This window comes from Leucopleurus acutus (genome assembly GCF_964270905.1).
Source record: "Leucopleurus acutus genome assembly, chromosome: 5".
NCBI lineage: Eukaryota > Metazoa > Chordata > Mammalia > Artiodactyla > Delphinidae > Leucopleurus > Leucopleurus acutus.
In genome coordinates this window covers 54,620,211-54,639,465 of record NC_139147.1, presented here as the reverse complement: position 1 = coordinate 54,639,465, position 19,255 = coordinate 54,620,211, and the positions used below count along the sequence as shown (strand labels likewise).

The 19,255-nt window shown below is 36.4% G+C and overlaps 1 protein-coding gene across 5 annotated transcripts in view; it reads right to left on the bottom strand.

The window, feature by feature from the left end:
* Window positions 1-19,255, bottom strand: part of BBX (BBX high mobility group box domain containing) — a 282,354-nt gene that overhangs the window by 156,373 nt on the left and 106,726 nt on the right. For all 5 annotated transcript variants that reach the window (XM_082839829.1, XM_082839833.1, XM_082839834.1 and 2 more), the window contains one exon: window positions 8,482-8,555. The gene's annotated coding sequence lies outside the window, so the exon portion shown is untranslated. The remainder of the gene's footprint in view (window positions 1-8,481; window positions 8,556-19,255) is intronic.

The window sequence follows — 19,255 nt, the reverse complement described above, 5'->3', positions numbered from 1 at the left end:
CTTTAGCCAGACTCATCAAGAAAGGAGGGAGAGGACTCAAATCAACAAAATTAGAAATGAAAAAGGAGAAGTTACAATGGACACAGCAGAAATACAAAGTATCATAAGGGACTACTACAAGCAACTCTTTGCCAATAAAATGGACAACTTGGAAGAAATGCACAAAGTTTTAGAAAAGTATAACCTTCCAAGACTGAACCAGGAAGAAACAGAAAATATGAACAAACCAATCACAAGTAATGAAATTGAACTTGTGATTAAAAATTTTCCAACAAACAAAAGTCCAGGACCAGAAGGCTTCACAGGTGAACTCTATCAAACATTTAGAGAAAAGCTAACATCCAACCTCTCAAACTCTTCCAAAAAATTGCAGAGGAAGGAACACTCCCCACCTCATTCTACAAGACCACTGTCACCCTGATACCAAAACCAAAGATACTACAATAAAAGAAAATTACACACCAATATCACTGAAGAATATAGATGCAAAAATCCTCAACAAAATACCAACAAACAATATCCACAACACATTAAAAGGATCATACACCATGATCAAGTGGGATTTATCACAGGGATGCAAGGATTCTTCAATATATGCAAATCAATCAATGTGATACACCATATTAACAAAATGAAGAAGAAAAACCACATGATCATCTCAATAGATGCAGAAAAAGCTTTTGACAAAATTCAACACCCATTCATGATAAAATCTCTCCAGAAAATGGGCATAGAGGGAACCTACCTCAGCATAATAAAGGTCATATAAGACAAACCCTCAGCAAACGTCATTCTCAATGGTGAAAAACTGAAAGCATTTCCTCTAAGATCAGGAACAAGACAAGGATGTCCACTCTCACCACTATTATTCAACATAGTTTTGGGAGTCCTAGCCCCCGCAATCAGAGAAGAAAAAGAAATAAAAGGAATACAAATTGGAAAAGAAGAAGTAAAACTGTCACTGTTTGCAGATAACATGATACTATATATAGATAATCCTAAAGATGCCACCAGAAAACTACTAGAGCTAATCAATGAATTTGGTAAAGTTGCAAGATTCAAAATTAATACACAGAACTCTCTTGCATTCCTATACACTAACAACAAAAGATCAGAAAGAGAAATTAAGGAAACAATCCCAACAAAAAGAATAAAATACCTAGCAATAATCCTACCTAAGGAGGTAAAAGACCTGTACTCAGAAAACTATAAGACACTGATGAAAAAAATCAAAGATGACACAAACAGATGGAGAGATATACCATGTTCTTGGATTGGAAGAATCAATATTGTGAAAATGACTACACTACCCAAAGCCATCTACAGATTCAATGCAATCCCTATCAAATTACCAATGTCATTTTTTACAGAACTAGAACAAAAATATTTCAAAATTTGTATGGAGACACAAAAGACCTTGGATAGCCAAAGCAGTCTTGAGGGAAAAAAACGGAGCCGGAGGAATCAGACTCCCTGACTTCAGACTATATTACAAACCTACAGTAATCAAGACAATATGGTACTGGCACAAAAGTAGAATCATAGATCAATGGAACAGTATGGAAAGCCCAGAGATAAACCCACGCACCTATGGTCAACTAATCTATGACAAAGGAGGCAAGGATATACAATGGAGAAGAAATAGTCTCTTCAAAAGTGGTATGGGGAAAACTGGGCAGCCACATGTAAAAGAATGAAATTAGAACAATACCTAACATCATACACAAAAATAAATTCAAAATGAATTGAAGACCTAAATGTAAGACCGGACACTATAAAATTCTTAGAGGAAAACATAGGAAGAACACTCTTTGACATAAACCACAGCAAGATCTTTTTTGGCCCACCTCCTAGAGTAATGGAAATAAAAACAAAAATAAACAAATGGGACCTAATGAAACTTCAAAGCTTTTGCACAGCAAAGGAAACTGTAAACAAGATGAAAAGACAATCCTCAGAATGGGAGAAAATATTAGCAAATGAATCAACAAAGGACTAATCTCCAAAATGTATAAACAGCTCATGCAGCTCAATATTAAAAAAAAAAAAAACAACGCAATCCAAAAATGGGCAGAAGACCTAAACAGATATTTCTCCAAAGAAGACATACAGATGGCCAAGAAGCACATGAAAAGCTGCTCAACATCACTAATTATTAGAGAAACGCAAATCAAAACTACAATGAGGTGTCACATCACACTGGTTAGAATTTGCATCACAAACAACAAATGCTGCAGAGGGTGTGGAGAAAAGGGAGTCCTCTTGCACTGTTGGTGGGAATGTAAACTGATACAGCCATTATGGAGAACAGTATGGAGGTTCCTTAAAAAACTAAAAAGAGAATTACCATGTGACCCAGCAATCCCACTACTGGGCATATACCCAGAGAAAACCATAATTCAAAAAGACACATGCACCCCAATATTTAATGCAACACTATTTACAATAGCCAGGTCATGGAAGCAACCTAAATGCCCATCGACAGACAAATCGATAAAGAAGATGTGATACATATATACAATGGAATATTACTCAGCCATAAAAAGGAACAACATTGGGTCATTTGCAGAGACGTGGATGGATCTAGAGACTGTCATACAGAGTGAAGTTAAGTCAGAAAGAGAAAAACAAATATCGTATATTAACACATATATGTGGAATCTAGAAAAACGGTATACATGAACTGGTTTGCAAGGCAGAAATAGAGACACAGATGCAAAGAACAAAAGGATGGACACAAAAGGGGGAAAGCGGCGGGTGGGGGGATGAGTTGGAAGATTGGGCTTGACATATATACACTAATATGTATAAAATAGATAACCAATAAGAACCTGCTGTATACAAAAGTATAATAAAATTCAAAAAAAACAAAGGTAGATAAATGAGTTAAAATAATTTTCAACCAATTAAACTGTCATCCACAAAATTAGATCAGTGCTCAAGAGCTTATCCTTTAGTCTATAAACACACAAGATGAGAAAAAAAATTACAAATCAATTTAAAATTATTTTTATACAAAGGTACATGTCTCAAAGGTTTGTTTCCTTTGGAGTATGTTTTGTTTTTATAAAGGCATCAAATCACCAGAAACTGAAATTATTCTAGTGACACAGAACACACATATTAGAAAAAGTTTAAAGATAAAACGAAGAGTTAAGCTGAGCCTACATCAATGCTATTACCCAGCAGTAATCCCAAACACCCATCAACTGACTTACCTAACAGAAAAAGTTCCTATTGTGTAGTAGAAAGAAGTACTATACAAATGTTCAAAGAACTGCACTTAGACTATCATACTTGAGAAATACGATGATTCCCTAGCTCAAGAGCTGATATCAGAGGAAAGAAGGGAAAGGAGGAAGAAGAAAAACGTGGATAAAAAAAGAGAGAGTGGGAGGCAGGAAAATAAACAGGTAGAAGAGCAGATTTAGGACTCCATGGCTTCTGCTGGCTTTATTTCAAATAAACAATCTCTTCTTTCTGTTTTCCAGAATCTTTAAGAGTATGCCATTTCCCTGTTGAATTCACAACTGATTCACAAAGTAAAAGAATATAGCCTTGAAAAAATGTGAATTGGCTTGATTATAGTAAGCAGAAACAGATACAACTCAAAAGAGTAATCGTCTTATTCCTCAACCTAATTTTCAAATACATTCCATTCCTAGAAAACAATGAATACACATGGAAATCGATTTTTACAATGATGTAATTCCTCCATCATACAAAACACTCTAATTTTCAAGTTCTTAGATTTGATCCCTTCACTTGAAAGACACTTTTTCATGCAGTGACTTCAAAGTGGAAGAAATATGAATTCAGTAATTTCAAATGTCTCCCATCTCAAAGATCCAAAGATATTTTTAGTCTTAGATGACTATAGTAAACCAGGTTTTCTTGTTTATAGATTAAATGACATAGAAAGTTTTTTTTTTTTTAACTTTCACTTCACTCTTTGGTACAGAAAAACAATTACCTCTGGGATGAACTGAACTGGTTGCCCTCAAATTCATATGATGAAATCTCAAAGCCCAATGTGATTATATTTGGAGATAGACCCTAGAAGTAGGTAAAAGTTAAGTAAGGTCATTAGGGTGGGGCCATTATCTGATAGAACTGGTGTCCTTTTAAGAAGGGGAAGAAACTAGAGCACACTTTCTACACACACACACACACACACACACACACACACACACAAAAGGTCATGTGAGAACACAGCAAGAAGGCAACTGTCCATAAGCCAGAAAGAGCAACCACACCAGAGACAATTTGTCAGCATCTTTATCATGGACTTTTAGCCTCCAGAACTGTTAAAAAATATCTGCTGTTTAAGCCACCCAGTCTGTGGTATTTTGTTATGGCAGCCCAAGCAGACTATATAATCTCTAAAAATTAAAAGATTCTATTTTTGAAATAGTTTTACTCTATCAATAATCCAGCTGAGGGGACTTCCCTGGTGGTCCAGTGGTTAAGACTCTGTGCTCCCAGCGTAGAGGGCCCGGGTTTGATCCCTGGTCAGGGAACTAGATCCCACATGCATGCCGCAACTACGAGTTCTCGTGCCGCAACCAAGAGTCCGCATGCCGCAACTAAAAGATACTGTATGCGGCAACGAAGATTCCACGTGCTGCAACTAAGACCCGGTGCAGCCAAATAAACAAACACACAAAAAATCCAGCTGAATATGTCACTGATAGTTGTTGCAACAATGATTCGTTTATGAAGAGAAGTGCCTGGAGCAATCTGAAGAATAATTCACTCCAAAATTATTTATATATGTGTGTGTTGTTCTACATTAAATTGTCATTTGGAAATAGCATAAAGCTTTGAACCCCTAAGAGATATCCTCTGTTGTCCTGATTCTGAGTGCAAGGGGACAATGCCAACAGAGAAGTCCTCGAAGGAATCTAAATAATCTCACCCTCCCTGGAAAACAGCAGCATAAAAATCTTGAAAGAGAAATGCTGATTCTTTTGAAACCAAACAACATTTGCTCTACATGGTGAAGAAAATTTCTGTGGCACTGTCTCCTGTTCTTGTACCTTGTGCATCGAGATTATATAAAATTTGATTTCTTTGATGCTGACCTCATTAATATCCAGAATCAAGGCCATATATCCACCTTTGGCAATCACTCTGTCCTTAGGATTTCTACGTTCTCAGTGGCAAGAAGTGATTTATTAGATCATAGGGTGACTAGTATTTCTACAGGATTCACCCTTTCAGTGGTAACTGTTGAATATATAGGCTCTTATGCATTCAGGACAATTTGTTAAAACTCAAAGTATGTGTGTGTAAATATAAATATGCAAACACAGCTTAGACATACATACACTGTAATAAAGGTATATTATAGTGCATTCAAGATTATTGAACTATGATCACATTTTTCTTAACTACCATTTCTTGACTGCATCCCATGTGCCAGGCAGCGTATCAACACTCAACATAATTCCCTTATTTAATTATCAGAATTCCACAAGGTAGAGATCGTTATCCGATATTAAGATGAGAAAACAAAATTTCAGAGAGGTTACATAAACACCCAAATTCTTTCAATTTAAAGTTCCAGAACTACGGTTTATGCCTAAGTTTCTCTGAATCCACAGATGTCTAAGAATGTTCCTTCTCCCCAATCTTAAAGAACTACTAACTATCGAACAAAGCACTGTTTATATACTCCTTGATATTTAAATCATCTTAGTCCACACAGGTCTGGTAGCAATGTTTTATAAAACCTGTGGGATTAATCAAATCTACATTGGTTGAGTTCATAATCCTAGCAATTTTCTAGAAAACTTAGGAGAGAATAATGCAATCACTGTATAGTGAATACGACCTCGAGTGAAGTACATCAGAAAACCCATGGGATTCAATTGTTAACCACCCTATAGTATTCTGCATTTTTTCTCTCTAGAATGATTCCTTAAATTGATCTTAAGTAGAAGCATTTGGTTACCATTACATGGTAAAATTATTGTATTACTACTGGAAAAAGCAAAGTACCCATTTTCTCATGCTCGTCCTCTATATCCAATTAGATAACAACTGTCAAAAGTTCTTAACTTAGTAAACATAGGTAAGAAGTTATTATGAGAATCATTATATCCCTTCTCTAACGCTGTATGCAAACCACAGAGGGTCCAGTCTGCAGTAATTTTCATTCATTTTAAAACAACTTATAAAACAATAAGGTAAGTAAGTTTAGTATAGACTGTATTTCCACTTATTGCATAGTGGAAAAGTGATAATGTTCAAAACTTAATGAAACTCTTGAATTGTATCAACTCCTCATTCCTTAAAACTTGTCACAGGGTTTCAAAGCTCAATGTGTTCCACGTAACTACAAGAGGACTCATAGTCAAATAACTTTCCATGTTAAACAGATTTATTTACTACAGGACTTCCTGGAAGCTTAACATACAAGGTGCATTCTGTCTGTCTAGAAGAACCCTAGACAGGATTATGCAGATATTATACTTAAAATATGCATTATGCCTCCCTATCAGCCTTCCCCTACCCCACCCCTCTTAAAAGGCCACTCCTATCCAATGACATGAGTTGGCCATGTGACATGCTTTAGCCAATGAAATATAAGAGGTAGTGACATATACCACCTCTCAGCAGCAGTTTAAAGAGCCCAGATTCCACCATCATTCCTTTCTCCTTTTGCCACAAGACTTAAGCATCCCAGAGAGGTTGTCCTTCAGCTTTGGTCCAGGAATGAAGAGGATATGGAGCAGAGTGGCAACAAATTCATCAAGAACATGAACATGAGCGAGAAAGAAACTTTTACTGCTATAAACCACTAAGACTTGGGGATTCTCTGGATAATTAAACACAACTTTGCCTAAGCTAACTAAAATAGCATGTTTCCTAGATTTACTGAACCCTGGCATCATTCTGCTCGGTAACATTTTCCAAAATTTGTTTCCTAAATTACTCCTGCTTTTGTGTGGCAATTTTCTGTTAGTTAATACTGTATTTAAGATGAATGTATAGTTATGCTAGAAGTATAAAGTCTCAGTCTTCTTAAATTTTATCAGCATTTTTTGTCAATTTCTGCTTACAGTCAATAAAAATATTGTATTAAAATAATCTGATTAACATTTAGAGATCATAGATGAGATGGCTACTTAAGCCAAGACTGCCAACAGCTACTGATTAATGATTTAGTTTTCTGAATAGGTAATATAAAAGGTCCTGCTTTACTTTCTATATATGTATTCATATTCAGAAAACTAAGAATACCGCCACAAATTTAATTTTCTTTGTATCTCACTATACTCAACTGCCTTTAGGATTAGTAATCGAGAACATATTTGACATTTCAGTATAGATATTCAAATATTCTGTAGTCTATTCTGCTGACCCAGAAAAACCATAACCAACTGTATCCTAACTGGCATTTGTAAATCCAGAATTTATATTTCTAACTTCACTGTGCCTTAAAGGATAGCACAGAAAGGAGGAAAACTAACTAAATCCCAATCTTCTCACTGGCACTAAGATTTTGTTGTTGTTTCAATATCCTAGTAAACACACAAGCTAAATGGCATTTATTTTTACAATGTGTACAATCCTAGACTGCAACATTCAGAAGAATGGTTCAGAGGCCTCATATTTATACTCATATCATAAAAGCAACATTCAGTCACATACTTACTAAAACAAAAAAGCTAGACACAGATATTCTAGACGGACCTAATAAGCTATCAAAAATACTTAAGAACAGAAAAGATTTAAGATTTCGATGAATAAAAAAATTGAAAAGTAAGTTCATGGCCTAAAAATTGCAACTAAACAATATTTACTACTTCTGTTAATTTTAATTTATATTAAATTCCTCGGTCTTAAATCATCAGTTCACCATAAAGTATTGAAACATCAGTAAAGCAATCACACATTTTCATTCCCAGACTGAGAAAACTCTATGCATTTAAGTAATCATGACCAAAATTAATCTTAAAATATTCCTAAAGAAGTAGTTTTGAATATAACTTATATACAAGAGGACAGAATTATAGTATCTGTGAGTTTCAAAGTTTGATATAATTTGCCACATGTATATATTTTAAAATCTCAACTTTTTCAGGCAATACAAAAAAAGGCTTTGGGGGAACAGGCCAATGTAATATTTATTTAGGTATGTATTCTCTAGATAATTAGGACTTCAATAAATGGACTTTTCACCAACAGCCCATTACTGTGCAGAAACAAACCAGAGATTCTGAAATAGTTAATTTTTTAAAATTCATGATTTTAAAGGAAAATTTAACTTACTTGATGATAGAGATTAAAGTGTCCCTTTAAAAATACTAATAAAATTGACCAAAAAAATACACAATTATCACACTTCCTTGATCAATACGGAAGGTGAATCCATCAGACGGGAAAAAGTTGAGACCAGCTCTGTTACCACTTAGCTCCTGACAGCTTCACTGCTTCCAGGTAAGTAAGATGCACCTGCAGGGCTGCTCTTACCGGTCAAGTCAAGACTTTCCATTGTGATTTCAATGGAACATCAGAACTTCCAGCTTCTGTGATGCAGCAGAATTCTGTGAAGGACCCATAGCAAAGTGATTAAAATGGTGAGCCAGGAAGCCCTTTAAAACAAAGCTGACACTTATTCTCCTTTAGCAAAATAATCCCTAAATAAGATGAATTAACAGCCAAGCAATCAAAATCAGGAAAATTATTAAACATCCCTCTACTAACACTGTTTAGGAAAGAAAGACCTAAAGTGTTTATTGTCAACTTTAATGTAACAAAAAGATAGTCACTAAAATTACTCAATGGGAATTCTGAGACTAAAGTTACAGAGACAAAGAATTACAGGCAATCACTTCTTAGCTTTCTGACTAAATTCACGTGTAGAGTTACAGGTGAATTCTCTGGAAAAACATGAAATTATATTGACATCCTGACTAAATTCAAGTTATTTGAAATGACTGGCCCAACCCATACAGTTAAGCTGTGGTTCAGATGTTAATATCTTATATTTTATCTTTTAAATGTTTTAAAGATAACAAGTGAAATCAAGATAGTTTATTTTTAAGGTGGGGAGCGGGGGGGAACACATACAAATAGAGAAAAGCTGTAACTAAAAAATTACTTTCTAGTTACATATGATGAAATAAATATAAGAGGATCAGAATCAACAAGAGTATACAAATTAAATGAACATTTTACATTAATACTGCAAATATAGACATGCACTTAAACTGTATCTTTTTTTTTTAATTATTTCAGTTTCTGAGACATTTAGTTTCTCAAGTGCTTCATGGTAATACTAAATTCACACTCAACTAAGAGAGACAATTTCCTACCCTCCTGCAGATTATGACAATTTATTTCCTTACAATCAGTAGGCTATAACACACTCTAGAAATCGGATATCACTTACTGGCTTACAGCTTGATCAATACTGTTAGTCATTTTATGGCTTGGCTAAAGTTTTTTCCCCTAATCAGCCACTACAATATGGAAGAACTGGCTCTTACACATTAAATATCAAAAATGTGTAATGATTCATCTGAGTAATCCTAACTAGACTTAGATGGTTCAGTTGTCACCCAGTGCTATGGAAGAAAACAGCAACTTGAAAGAATAAATAAAATATTAAATGGCCTCACGTGGCTTCACACAAGATACTACTCATTCATTCACATTTTTTAAAACAAGGGTATGGATGAAAGAATAAATCCAGATCTTTGACGAAAACTACGAAGGACACATGAATACTTTCAAATTAAATGCCTATGTTTTTATCAAGGAAGTGTACAATTCCAAAAACTGATTAAATAAATGATATAAAAGTCTATCCTTAATTATCATAAACTAGGCAACTAACATTAAAACTGCTGTTTTGGGCTTCCCTGGTGGCTCAGGGGTTAAGAATCCGCCTGCCAATGCAGGGGACACAGGTTCGAACCCTGGTCTGGAAAGATTCCACATGCCGCAGAGGAACTAAGCCCGTGGGCCACAACTACTGAGCCTGCGCTCTAGAGCTCGCGAGCCACAACTACTGAAGCCCGTGCACCTAGATCCCGTGCTCCGCAACAGGAGAAGCCACCGCGATGAGAAGCCTACGCACCACAACAAAGAGTAGTCCTGGCTCGCCACAACTACAGGAAGCTCACGCGCAGCAATGAAGACCCAACACAGCCAAAAATAAATAAATTTTGTTTAAAAACTGCTGTTTTAAGAAAATCACATGTACTATCTCATATATTTATTTCCATACTTTTTCTTCATATAAATCCATGAAAGCCAGTATAGAGAAGAACTATTAAAATAAAAAGTTAATAAATAGGCAAAAATCATGAATATCTATAAATAACTGTCAAGTAAATAAATTGGTATAAACTAAAAAAACAAAGAGTATATAATTAATACTGCCAAAACTGGGAGAGGAGGGTCCAACATTAATTCTGATAGTGTGGGTTTAATTCTTATTTTGGTTTAGAGATTTGCTTACATTTTAGTGGGTTTTTTTAATTTACTTATTTTATTTTATTTATTTTATTTTATTTATTTTATTTTTGGCTGCGTTAGGCCTTCGTTGCTACGCGTGGGCTTTCTCTAGTTGTGGCGAGCGGGGGCTACTCTTTGTTCTGGTGCGCAGGCTTCTCATTGCGGTGGCTTCTCTTGTTGTGGAGCACGGGCTCTAGGCGTGCGGGCTTCAGTAGTTATGGCTCCAGAGCCCAGGCTCAGCAGCTGTGGTGCACAGGCTTAGTTGCTCCGTGGCATGCAGGATCCTCCCAGGCCAGGGATTGAACCCGTGTCGCCTGCATTGGCAGGCGGATTCTTAACCACTGCGCCACCAGGGAAGCCCCTACATTTTAGTTTAAGAAGTTGAGTGCATGCTATCTGAGAAATAAAATATGCTAGTATATCCTATATACAGAAGTTCTTTTAGGAGCTCAAAAATAAACTCTCACTAATCTTAAGGTACCCTTACACATTTGTTTGTTTCTATAATCAAATATATACCCCCCAAATGGACCATATCTATACTTTATTTTGATTACTGTTCAATAATTTATCACCTGGGATGCAACTATCTATGGATAAAGTAGGGAGGGAGAGGGAGGAGGCTGACTATGCTGTGGCCAATATGGGTTTTAAAACTCAGGATAACAAAGAAATCATGTTGGACTTCACTGACTAGGAGGGGAGCCAGGGAATCAGCCACAGAGCAGAGGTCAACTTTAAGGCTGAAGATCCTGCCTGAGACAGACTCCCTTTGAGTTCTCTGACAGCCAAACTCCAGATTTTATCTAGCTACTACAAATGCCCACATGAGTAGCTTCAGAAAAGCAGTTTCAGCATAAGCTGCTCTGCATTTAAGTTACCAGTACTTCAAAAGTGTTTTGATTTGATGGAAATGGGTGGCTGTGTGAGGTGTCAGAAGGGCAGGTGGGCAAGAACGGGAAATGTCTAAAGGGTGAATACAACCCTGCAGAATGGTGACTTGAACATGCCCTTAGACCATAGCCAGGAGAGATCTTCCACTGAGTCACACCAGGCCTGTCTGTGTTCTCTGGGTCACACTACAGCTTCCTCCTAACCCTCACTTCCCATCCACACAGGGCCTTGGATTCCTGACTGCCCACACTTAGCTCCCACTGCCTCATTAAGAGCCTGCTCCGTTAACGGGCTCCTTTTCCCTTTGCAAGGCCCGCTTCCCACCACAACACTACTTCCCACAGGATGCACACCTAGCCAGGATGGACCTGGCACAGCTCAGGATGCCCTCTGAGATCATCATGGCAGATGGGAGAGCTAATGTTGAATTATCTCCTCTTTACCTCTTAACCACAATTAGGGTATCTGACTTGGCATCTGAAAAACCCATCTTAAAGATCTGGCCTCAGCAACCACTGAAATATCCCAAAGCAGCTGGCTTTCTGGCAGTTTACACATTGCCCCCCTTCGGGGTCCTATGTTTTGAAAGCTTATTATACTAAAAAAGGTGAGGTGCCACTTCTTATAACGAGGCAGTCTCCCTCATTAGTGTTAATGTCCAGTATAACATTCAAAGGCACATCATGACAAGATCCCCTTCTATGCCAACACTGTATGTTTTGCACCCTAATGTCACTACAACCTAGTCAGTGCAGAAGGGACTCCAGGCAACCATGTTGCCCATTTACATGGAAGAATATTTAATCCCCATGAATGACTGCTTTTCTGATGTTTTCATCATTTCTCTGGGTAATAGATTAAGCTTTAACTAACTCATTTTCATACATAACCCTAATTCAATCAAGCTCAGTAAAAGTCATTCTGGACTGCAATTATTTGCTAAGGAACAATTACATTCAAATGAAAAAAAACTTGCTGGGCATGATACAATGCACGGTACAGATGCCTCTCCATTTATGGAGCCAGAAACAACAACAAAAATAGCCAAACTGCTAGAAACGGAAATAGATTTTTTTCCTCATCTTCCTGAAAATAGAATACTCATGCTTTTACACCTGAAGAAAACAAAATGGAGAACCCAAGAAAGCAAATTTCAAATTTTTTTTTTCAATTATGTTTATGCTTTGAAAGAGGCTGCATTTCTAATCTAAGAGTAAGCATGACCTCTGAAAGCCAAAATAAATCCAGGTCACAAATAACAGTCTTCACATCCACTCTTTCACTAAATCTTCCACTGGCTTCCTCCATTTTCCCAACAATGTGTATTCCGATTTCCACTTTACAAAGTAGGTGTTCTTAAAAGATTTTTTCTGTCTTAAAATTACTTCTTTAAATAAATACAATTCTTATATTTTCCTCAATTCACTCTTTTACACACTGCATGTTTACAAATGAAATGTAAAGGCTGTTTATAAATAAACTTAAATACAAACACCGAGCTCTTACTTCTACGTAAATATACCGTATTTTTAGTCCAAAAAAACTCATTAACTAAAGCCTCCTTATGTATATGCATAAGGTCTCCCACTCACCCCACTGTAATTAATATTCTTTTCATCTCCTCAGTAGTAGCACCAGGCACATTACAAAATAATATAGTACTGAAATTGCATACCGGCTGTTATGCAATTTTGGCCAATGAATTCCATACCTCAGGTCACTGTGGTACACCAGAGGACAAAGGATTTTTTTTTCTAGAAATGATAAGCTCCGGGTAAATCATTTGCTGAAATAAATTATCTTCATGTAGACAAAGAAAAATGCAGGGAAATATATAATATGTGTGCTTTTAACAAGAGTTGCCTTTATTTCATACTTCATATTGTCACTGTCTTTATTTTATGACAGTGACAATATAAAGTATGAATAAAGACAACACTTGTTAAAATCACCCACTCTGACTGTCTTTATAGTTGAAGCTTAAACCAAAGCTATTTCACAGGCATTTCTCGCCAGACACCAATCTTTAACAGAAATTACAAGTGTCAGCTATACTGAGAATGGTAATTTCTTAAAAGAAAATGCAAATCTGAAGTATCTTTTTATCACCTTCCCACCCCCACCCCTGCATTTCCTCATGACCCAGAGCCTTTCAGGTAAGAAACCTTAAACATAGCAATAAAGGCAAAACAAGTCCTAAGAGTTCACTAGATACTAACAGCAAAGCAAAGTAACTACAAGTCATTACAGATCTGTCCATCTGTTTGGAATTTCCAGAAAGGTGTTGGAAAACACCAGCAGGCAGAGACAGAAACTCTAGCATTCACTGTTAGACATAGGTCTAAGATGAAAGATTTGGAAATCCTCTCTCCTTCAGTACTCAATATTGACCAATTATAAAACTGTGGTTTAAAAACTACCTTCCACCTATCTACATGCCAAGAGCACAGAGATGCAAATGGTATAACCTTTTACAGTTTGAGAAATTAATAATGACCTACCATGCATTAACACTGCAAAAGGTATTCTAAGAGTTGTTGTTTTCTAGAAGCTGATGATCTAGTTGGGTAATCGCATACACACACAGTTACACAAGAAGAGAGAGAAATGTATAACGTCAAAACGGTAAGCAAAGAATTCCCCAAAAGTTAGACTGCACAAGGGAATCTTTAGGCAGGAAACAAATAAAAGCTGCAACCTAAGGCACTAGCTGCAAACTGGGATATGGAGAAAGGGGATGGAGAAGGGTGTCACAGGCACAGGCAGAGACTGGGCCTAAGTTACATACTGGGAAGAAACATGCTGAAAGGGACCGGAGGCAGATCTGGTCGAAGTGCAGGGCTCACATCAGAAAGTGGAACATGAAATGTGGGCAAATGAGAAAGTAATGCAACTTGCTTTTTTCTCTCCATAGCCTCATAAACAGCAGAGCACAGTTAGCAGCATGGTGTTCTGCAAAGCATACTGGCTTTAGGGCCAAACTTGTACCCCTCATTTGCTTACTCCCCTGCAACTGTAGGCCAATTCCTGAGACTCTCTGAGACTCCAATCCTCATCTGCAAAATCAGGGTAACAATTCCTACACCCCTAAAGGTTGCCTTAAATTATTAGAAGATATTATAAATACAAAGGTCTTGGCATACAGGAAGTGCTCGGTAAATGTTAGTAAGGTCACTAGAGTTAAACTATGTGGTAGAAAAGCATTTAATAAAGTAATATTGTGAACATGCCGAAGTTTGCTTTGAATATTCTCAACATTTGGTTGAGAACTGCTAAGTAAATTGCTAGCTTTCCAAAAGGTAGATTTTGTTTTAATTTAGGTAGTAAATTGCTAAGCTTTTCAAAAGGTAGATTTTGTTTTAATTTACGTAGTTTTAACATACGTTTAATTCTGACAGTCTGAACAACCACTTTTTACTCCTACCAATTTCGAGCTACATTACCTGATATGATAATATGATATTTTATTATAATGCTCATATGCCATAAGACTGTTGTTTCAGGGACCATGGTGGAACTATGAATTTCTGCAGTTACCGTAAGTAGAGGTGGAAAATGAGTAGGCATTAGTCCAGTCAGATGGCTTGGCAGGGAGACCCTGAAAGCCTCTTTTATACTCTTGTGAACTATATAAATGTGCCTTTGACCTTCTCAGGCAGGGGAAATTGCACATTTAAGGCAGAAAGAGTTTCACTTCCAGGAAGAGTATAAAAACATGCTTGCCAGGAGCTACGTGAGGAACACTGACAGGGAACCCCAGGTACTTTGGGAAGATTCCTTAGCTCTGTCAAGCCACTGAGCTAGAAAGTATAAGGGTAAGATAAGCCCAGCCCTGTGGGGACATCGCGCCTATGCATTACTCTGGTTTAGCCCAAGTAAACCTTGGCCTACACACTTGAGGAATTAGCCTATATCTTTAGAGAGGGGTTCTGTGAATGAAACCCACTGGAGGAATCTCAGGACCGCCTTGTCCTTTGAGGTAAGAAAGGATTCCTTTAATCAACAATAATTCACAATATACAGAAAATCACACTCTTAATTTAGTCCAAAGTCATTTGATTAAAAAAGGAAGTCAGCTGTTAGCAATTTACATAATTTTAAATGGAAAATATTCTGTTCTGAGAAGTGAAGGACACTAGTCTTTCCCTTTTTTCCTTTATCACTTAAATTTCACAAAGACAATTTAAAGACATATAAGCGTAATTTAAAATTTTGTGATATAAAAAGTTCATCTCTATTAAAATTTACATTGTGTTATTAAAAACCAAAAAAACTATACTATCCAGAAAGAGCCCTTGTCCCTTTCAGGTGCACCTAATGGATATCCAGCAAGTAGCTTTGCAACAGAAAGACTGGTTCCAGATATGTTAATTGCAAGAACATTCCTGATATGAAGACATAAAGGAGTCTGCTCAAAAATGATCCACAATAAAGTGTTAATATGCTCCCTTTTTGAAGTTATTTATTCACAAAGCAGTTATAAATAATAATAATAAATAAAAATAATCCTATACAATAATTAGCTACTTTAAACCAGATAAATAATCCTATAAATAATCCTATAAATAATAAATAGGATAAATAACAATTTATCCTATACAGTAATTAGCTGTCATTAAATAATCCTATACAGTAATTAGCTACTTTAAACCAGAAAGATCCAAAAAACTTTCCTTAGAGGGAAACAGAGATGTCCAATCCCAACATTTCCATAGCTGATACCAAGACAGACCCAAAAAGGTTAAGAGACTGGACAAAAGGCCTTCAGCTGGTTTGTGGCCATGCTGGACAACACCCCGTGGCTCCACACTGCTACCCCTGCAGGATTTGATGTTATTAGCCCCTACTGGACATTCCAATCAGTCGTGGAATCACAGAATGCTGCAGGCAGTCAGAGGTCATTCAATTCAGCCCCTTCGACCACACGGCAAGCTACAGGCAGAGCTAGGCCAGAACCCAGGGCTCCCACTATGGGTCAGTGCATTGCCCCTACTGCACACTGCTCTTCTGGACTATCATCAATCAGTTTGATCTGACAGCAGGGGGCTCCAGACCAGGTTACCTTAGATCCCTACTCTTTCTCTGGTCTTCCATTGTAAATAGCAACATTCAGCTGGAAAAGGATCATAAAACAGGGCCTAACTTCACTCTCGGGGTTGTCAGAGAATGCTTCTTGGCTCTAGAACACTTTCCCCTTTCTAGTCTGAAGACAGAGAAAGACAACTTCTAGTTGCGGAAGTAAAAGCACACAAAATACTTTGTGTTTCTAAATACTTTTATAAATACCTTGAATAAAAAGTTAATGTTCGTTTACGTGGGGGGAGGGGGTAGTGAGTATATGGAAACTCTGTACTTTCTATCCAATTTTGCTGTGAACCTAAAACTGCTCTAAAAAGTAAAGTTTATTAATTTTTTAAAAAGCTAATATCAACTTACTTCCTTCTAACAATATGAAAATTATATACTCACTAGCAAACGACAGGCCAATACCAGTTGAGAATTTATAAACAGTAATTCTCCCTTAAATGCTCACTCCCACCAGAAACACCTAGTAACAATTAAATTTATGTCCTCCATTAAAACTAAGCCCATGCCCTACAACAACGTCTGAACAGTATACATGCTCCACTGATCACTAATCTTCAGTAAATGCCTCTGCTCCTATGGCAGTCATTTAAAGTAATATACAATATCTGGCTCAAATTAAACCAACCAAAAAAAAAAATCAAAGGACATATTCTCCAAGTATTCCCAGTGATAGACAAAGGGTTTATCCTTTGTGGTTAATTCCAGCATACTGACCCTTAGAGCTCAGTGTTATACACCCACCAGAGGCCACCAATTACAAGGTGAATGGTGAAAGGTGTATGTCCTGCAAACATCTGTAACAGCCCTGGTTCTCGATACTGCCAATAAGTATTTTGAAATTTTAACTTTTTTTATAGTTAAGAAAATCAGGTTTTGTCACCTTTCAAGTTAAAATGGAAACTCACTGTAGATGCCTTATTTAAGTGGGAGAATAATCAGCCACAAAAGTATGTTTTTCTATACTGGCTTTTCTTAAGCAGAAATTATAGACATGTATGTTTTTGCCTGCAAGGTATATGTATATCTCCCATTTTCTGGTTAAAGCACTTAGAGTTTTGAGAAAATACTCCACCTTCTCAAGGTCCATGTGCCCTGAGTGGGACTGAACTAATTCTACTCAAGCTTCAGAGACAGAAATATAACCCAGGCTTGGCCCATCAGCTTATTCCATCTTCCGGAATGAGAAATGGGCGTGAAACCTGGATTGGGGCACAGCACACAAAATATATAACAGGTGTGTTAAGCTACATTATTACTAGTGTCTGAAGTGAGAGGAGAAAAGAAAGTAGAATGCTTTGCAGTGTTGTTGTAATAAGAGAAAAAAAAACAAAAGTAGTGGACCACACATAAAGCCCCTGAAAAGAAATGAAAGAGAGCACTGATTTATTTTACTTTATTTCAAATCCTAATTTCAATAAATTTATTCAAAAATTTTGGCACATCATGACATTCAGTAAGTCAAGATGTTTAAATTTTCAATCTGTACTCCTGTAGCACCAATTTCCTTTCAATTTATATTTCCTATAAAGAGAAGTTTCAAGTTTCAACAAAAACACTGAAAACCTGGATAATGTTAATGTGACTTGTAAAACCAATTCTAAGGGCATTTCCAATGCCTTGTTTGTTATGTATGCTATTACACTTACGTGGATAGTAGCACACAATTCATTCTCCATGCCTGAAATTATTATTTTTTTTCTTATATTTCGGAGGAGGAAAAAAAAAAACATGGAATAGTTGGGAATACAGTGCTTTGCTTTAGTGAGAGTTACCATACAAATTTCTGGAAAAATAACCAATTTTTAAAGAACTAAAGTAAAATATAATGACATGAAAGCTATTCTGAATATCATTTTTTAATTGAGGTAAAACTGGTATATAATATTATATAAAATTCAGGTGTATAAAATTATAAATCAATATTTGTACACACTACAAAGTGGTCACCACATTAAGTCTAGTTACCATCCATCCCCATACAGTTGATCCCCTCTACCCATTTCACTGTACCCCCAAGCACTTGTCCCTCTGGTATCTACCAATCTATTCTGTGTCTATGATTTTGTTTTTGTTTAGCTTATTGTTTATTTTATTTTTTAGATTCCACATATAAGTGAAATCATACAGTATTTGTCTCACTTATTTCACTTAGGATAATACCCTATAGGTATCCATGTTGCAATGAATGGCAAATTCAATTAATGAATTTCACGTTATTTTTTATCGCTGCATAGTATTTCAGTGTCTGCATGTGTGTGTGTGTGTGTGTGTGTGTGTGTGTGTGTGTGATCTTCTTTATCCATTCATCCATTGGTAGACACAAGTTGTTTCCACACCTTGGCTATTGTAAACAATGCTGCAATGAATGCAGGGGTGCATATATCTCTTTGAATTAGTGTTTTTGTATCTGGATAAATATCCAGAAGTAGAATAACTGGATCATATGGTAGTACTGTTCTTAATTTTTTGAGGAATCTCTATACACTGTTTTCCATAGTGGTTGCACCAATTTATATTCCTACCAACAGCATATAAGGGTTCCCTTTTCTCCACATTCTCTACAACACTTATTATTTCTTTTTGGTAACAGCCTGAATATAAATTTTAAAGGGAATCTTCCTTGCACCCTAAGTTACTTTTATAGATAGGAATAGTCACAAAGAACCAAAGAGTTGGGTATCATACAATATATTGGAAATTATTTTCTTCATAAATCTCTCATATAAGTTTACCTGACCCAGCCCTTTCATAAAAGTTGACAATAATATATGTGATGTGTTCACATATGAATGAACACATA